Source organism: Cucurbita maxima, unplaced genomic scaffold (genome assembly GCF_002738345.1).
Source record: "Cucurbita maxima cultivar Rimu unplaced genomic scaffold, Cmax_1.0 Cma_Scf00111, whole genome shotgun sequence".
Taxonomy (NCBI): Eukaryota; Viridiplantae; Streptophyta; class Magnoliopsida; order Cucurbitales; family Cucurbitaceae; genus Cucurbita; species Cucurbita maxima.
Window position 1 is genome coordinate 74,379 of NW_019272127.1, and position 5,996 is coordinate 80,374.

Genomic DNA, 5,996 nt, shown 5'->3' on the forward strand with positions numbered 1-5,996 from the left:
AGTGAGTTCAATTGATTTCAAAAAATGATATGCTATTGTATTTTTTTTTTTTTACCTTTATTTGAGTTGTCAGAGGTGGGATTTGAACCCATGCCCTCTAATCCCGCATTGGTTTGAGAGGAGAATGAAAGAATAACTTATAAGTGTCTGTAAACATCTTTAGTAGCGTGTTTTAAAACTGTGATTCTGACGACGATTTGTTACGGTAAAAAATGGACAATATTTTTTAGTGTTTGGAAATGGGAACGAAGCATTCCTTAGAAGAGTGTGGAAACCTCTCCGTAGTAGACTCATTTTAGAATTGTGAGGCTGATGATGATACGTAATGGGCAAAATCGGACAATATTTGTTAGCGGTGGGTTTGGGCTATTGCGAAAGCTATCAAAGCAAGTCACCAAGCGTTGTGCCAGCAAGGACGTTGGGCCCTCAAGGAGAGTGTATCGTGAGATCCAACATTGGTTGGAGAGGGGATGAAACATTCCTTATATGGATGTGGTGGGCTTGAGCTATTACAAAGAATTAGCTGGAATAGCTCAGTTGGTTAGAGCGTGTGGCTGTTAACCACAAGGTCGAAGGTTCAAACCCTCCTTCTAGCGATGGTAATAAGTTTACCTACTTTAAAGGTAAATTAGAGGTGGAGTGTGAGTGATATTGGTTATATATTTTCTTATTAAAGTAAATTAGAGGTGGAGTGTGAGTGATATCTTTAAATGAATTTAAATCTAAATTAGAGGTGGAGTTTAGAGGTGGAGTGTGAGTGATATTGGTTATATATTTTCTTATTATGTTATGACTTGTTAGGATGTTACATGATATGAAAGTATGGTACTTATGATATTGTATACCCCACAATGCTATGTGCACTCCCTTCCCTCCATGGTATACCAATAGTGTGAGTGTATGCTAGTTGAAGCCCAGGTCAATGGGTAGGTATGCGAGCTCGCATGGGAGCAAATGTGTGTGTATGTAAGTCATGAGTAGAGAAGTATGCACATCAAATTCTACCTGAACACGAATATGAGACCAAGGCCATGAAATGATATTTTATGATAACCATGATTTCATGTGTTTGCGTGAGTAGAGAAGTAGTGGAGTTACTTAATGAGTATTTCTTAAAATACTCAAGACATGCACTACTCTTATTTTTTAGGTAAAGGCAAGGCACCTCTGCACAAATGACGATGTCGAGATGACGACCATGGGATCCAACGTACACAACACTAGTGAGGAGGGGTAGGATCAAACGTACAAAGACGGTTAACATCATGAGAAAGAAGGAGAAGAAACAAGATGTAGACAACGAGTTTTGATACGGAGGAATGAAGAAAGGAAAATGCATGGAAACGAGTGGAGAAGACGAAGTCCACCTGCTCGGACCCAAACTCGAATACCCGCAACCTCATTCCAGTCAAGCAACCCCATACCCAGTTTGGTCTAGTAACTAGATACCCACCAACAATCAGTCTAGTAGTCTAGTTCCTACGTGCTTTGCCCAAAACCCACATTCAAGCCCAAATACACAGAACACAGCCCAACCCACGGATCCACTACAGAGACCTGTGCGCCCACATGAACATTCAAGACCTGCGCCTCGAACCACTTTGCAACCTGCTCATATGTCATTGTCCCTCAGCGATAGGGTCACTGTTGCATACACCGGCTCCTTCGGCTCGGGATCTCGGAGTCCTAGGCTAAAAAATGGCGTATTATGCTCGGTTTGACATTTTGACACCGATCTTTATGTTTTTTGCCCTTCCGAAGCTTATTTTTACTTTAATAGAAATATTAAGGTCAGTATAATGACTTATTTCTGAAGTTCAAGTAAATTAAATTAGAAATGTAAATTACTAACGAAGCGAGATGGACGTTTTAATAGGAAACAACAACTGACAACACTTGGAGTAACTTCGAGAGATAAAATTCACGCTCGCATGTGTGAGTCATGTGTAGGGATGTACTACACGTCCAATTTTTCCAGACTAGAGGCCACCCCTATGATATTTTTAACAATAGATTCCTAAGATCATTAGTTGCATGTGTTATGCTTAATTTCGTATAAGAGCATAGGATATGATGACGGTGGCAACTTTAGGCTAATAGAAATCTAGGGTCGTTACCGTTGGTATCAGAGGTTTAGGTTATAGATTCAGTAGACTTACCTACGAGATAGGCTTGGCACGTTCCAAGGTTTTACCATCGATGTTCTGTCACCGTCACGTATGTCTTGTATAAGATAAGAAAAAGAAATGCCTTTAATTGCATGTACTTTTTTTGTTTACTAATATTGAATGTAATTTAGGATCAAATATGTTGAGCTCTAACTATATGATTTATGGTAGCATTATGTTCCACCTAGTTGTATTTTTATGAATATGTCATGTTTGCTAAATTATATGTTGTGAATATATGTGATATGATGTAATTTATGTTAGAGAGATATAGACTTAAGAAAAATTATATATTGGTTTTAGAATCATGCCACGTAAAGGGCACGGGAGAGGAGAACGAGGATGGAGACGACCCTGTATTAGAGTTAGAGGAAGAGGTGGAGGTGAAGATATCCCTCCTCGTGAAGGTTTAGTGACTAGAACGAACGCACCTTAAGTTGTGCTACCTTAGGCTATGGACCTCCAATAGCACTGATAGATGAAATAAATCTCACTACAAACCTGATGTGAGAATCGTTTCAGGCACTACGATCATGCTCACTCGACAAGCCAATAGGGTGTGAAAAAGGGAATGAAACCAACAAGCCAATAGGCCATCCTAACTGCTTAATGTTATACATAAGAATTACTATTTCCATTGGTGTGATTCCTTTTAGGGAACCATAAGTAAAACAGCTAAAACTTATTTTTGAACGTGGACAATATCATACTATTATGGAGGTTCGTGATTTCTAATCATCAAGCATTCTCGATGAGATTTCATAGGTAATATTATCTATCATTTTCTATTGAATCAAAACCCTTGAATTGAGTTATAATGTTATAGTAATTTTCCTTTTCTATTAAATCAAAACCCTTCAAGTGAATTATAATTTTCTAGTTCATTTTTGGGGTATCTTTGAGTTTTCTATCATTGTTACTTAGTCTTAATCGAGCATTCTCGATGAGACTTCATAGGTAATATTATCGTCCAACCTTTTATATTGGATGAAAACCCTTGAATTGAGTTATAATGTTTTAATAATTTTCAGGGGTAGCTTCCGATCGTTGAAATAAAATGTAAATGCAACTTTGAGCCGTGTTTTTTTTAGGTATCCCTTTTAAGGTGTTTGATGTATATTGACAGTACCTATATTGCTCTCTGAGTGTTAAACCTAAATTGAACATAAGACTGAGTACCTTATTCTGGGGACACTATGGATGCGGACCACTTTTGTATATGATATAAACAATGTGATCACTAAATTTTACATGTGAAGACATGTGAGTGGGGGCGTTCTATGCAATGAGTATTGCATAAGATCGGACCATGAAGAAAACCACTCTCACTTTATAATGTCGTTTACTTTTGACACTGATTTTTTCATTCGATGACATAGGTAACTCAATCTTAATCTTGAGCTAACTATGAACTCATATTTATTCGAAATTATCCTTAGATTCGCATGGGTGAGAGTGGCCTGAGTTAGCCGACTCAATAAGCCTCTCATTTTAGGAGTAAGACTGGGTGAATAGCTGGGGACATAGGGTGTATGATGGAATTCACTCCTACCAGCTTAGATTCGCATGGGTGAGAGTGGCCTGAGTTAGCCGACTCAATAAGCCTCTCATTTTAGGAGTAAGACTGGGTGAATAGCTGGGGACATAGGGTGTATGATGGAATTCACTCCTACCAGCTTTTAGGAATAGTAAAGAGGTTATTCCCTTAAGTACTGACTCCAAGTCTTGAACAAGGGAACCCACCCTCTCATTGGCCCGAAAGGGATTCGATTTGGTGGTTGAACCACAAACCAATTGTTCATTAGAGGATCAGTGGGACTTAAGGAACAAAAAGTAACTTTAGGAGTAAACGGTAAATTGACCTAGCTCTAGTTACGAACAATCTGTGCAGGATCGACTGACTAATCATGGTTATATCAAATGGATAGAAATATATCTGTAGTGAGGGGAGTGCAACAATTAGGCTGCAATAGAGTGTCTTAGTGAATAAATGCTGGTTAATAAGGTTAATGAGATTAGCCAGTCAATCTCAGATCGTTGGAGCCCATGATCTGTAGGTCCATTAGGTCCCTCTGCTAGCTCATATCGAACTAAACCTTAGAACAGTGTGACGAGTGAGTTCGAAGTGTTCGAATTCAAATTAGGGAATACACGCTAAATATATACGATATATTTAACCTCATTTTGTTTTGGTTATGAATTGAACAAAAAGAGAGAATTGGGGATACTTAAATAATATTTAAATATTTTAATTATGAATAGTGATTGATAATCAATATGTGCCGGAATTGATTGAAATTGACATTTTATTTAATGTTAAATATTAATTAAATTATTTAATTAATCATTTAATATTATGTTGATTTGAAATTAATTATTTAAATTAATTGTTGAATTAAAATGAAGAAAGTCAAAATGTTGACTTCATTTAATGGAAAAATCCATGTTTGAGTTAGTAGAATTTTGAGGTATCAAAATTTGGTTTAACCAAACTTGCATGCTTGTAAAATAAACCCCACAAATTTTAGTGGAATTTTGAGTGTCAAAATTTGGTAATCTCAAATTTGCATGAACATGCAAATATGACTCTATAAATAGAGTGATCAAGGTACATGGAAATTCTTCTTGAAAAACTTTGAGAAAATCTCTCAAAACTCTCTTTTTACCTATACTAAATTATTATCAAGTTTCATCACTCAACGGATTCCACAATCCTATTCTAAGGTCGGAGAATAGTAGGGAAGACACTAGTGGTGGTTCGAAACCATTCGTGAGGAAAAAGAAATTTGAACTACAAAAGGTTAGTATTCAAACTCATTGAGTTTTAATGCTTTTGAACATGCTAGCTAATTTACTATAATTGATGCACATAGAGTGCCTAAGATCCAAATTGCTTCCGCGTGTTAAAATAACACCATCAAAATGAACTAAACTAACATAATTTATGAACAAAGGAAACAAAAAGGTATTTGAAAAGAGAGAAAACCTAAAAAGTAGCAAATTCTCGAATATGGATGCCATTCACCACGAGAAAAACACAAAAAAATTGAAGAAATGGGGAAGAAGAAATATAAGGGAGATGGGGGGCTTTGGAGGCTTCAAAGGATGACTATGGTGGGCAAAAATATCTCTAGATGGACTAAATTTTGTCACGTAGCATACATTGGCTAACAAAATAAGCAAGCGTCGGAAAATCTATCAATGCTTTTCGATGCTTGTCAATTTAGTTGACCTTTCCCATAAAATTTTGTGCTTTCAGAGAGATATTTTTTCTAACCATGGTAAACCGAATATTGATTCTCATCTTTGCTGCATTTTCATTTATCATAAAAAAAAATTATCGAAAGATTTAGAATATGAGTATTGTAGTCTACTAATTTTGGCAGAGTTCGGAATAATGAGTATTCCTAACCAATACGGTGTGTACTAAGTTAGGAATAATGAGTATTCCTGACCTTTGGTATATATAATGTTACATGCTGCTAAAGAAATTAGTAGACAGACTGTGGTTGATTGAGAGTGCGTCTTACATACTAGTCCTAAAATTTTAAATAACCATATAGTAGTAACCTAAGCGAGGCGGAGTTGAATAAAATACATAAATAAAATACCTTTGTAATAGCCCAGAACAAAAAAAAAAATAAATAATAAATAAATAAAATACATAATTAAATAAACAAATAAAAAAATTATTATAAACAACAATTATTATTATGTAAAATAATAATAATAAATTAACAAATAAGTAAATAAAAAACAATTATTCCCCGTTTCTCTCCACTGCAGTCACTCTCCCCAATAATCTCTCCTCAACACACCTAACAGTTC

General features: G+C 35.9%; 1 non-coding gene across 1 annotated transcript; it reads left to right on the forward strand.

Annotated features, from left to right (window-relative positions):
* The first annotated feature begins 522 nt into the window (after positions 1-522).
* On the forward strand, positions 523-596 carry TRNAN-GUU. Its single transcript has one exon. It is a non-coding gene; the product is annotated as a tRNA-Asn (tRNA).
* The last annotated feature ends 5,400 nt before the right edge of the window (positions 597-5,996 follow it).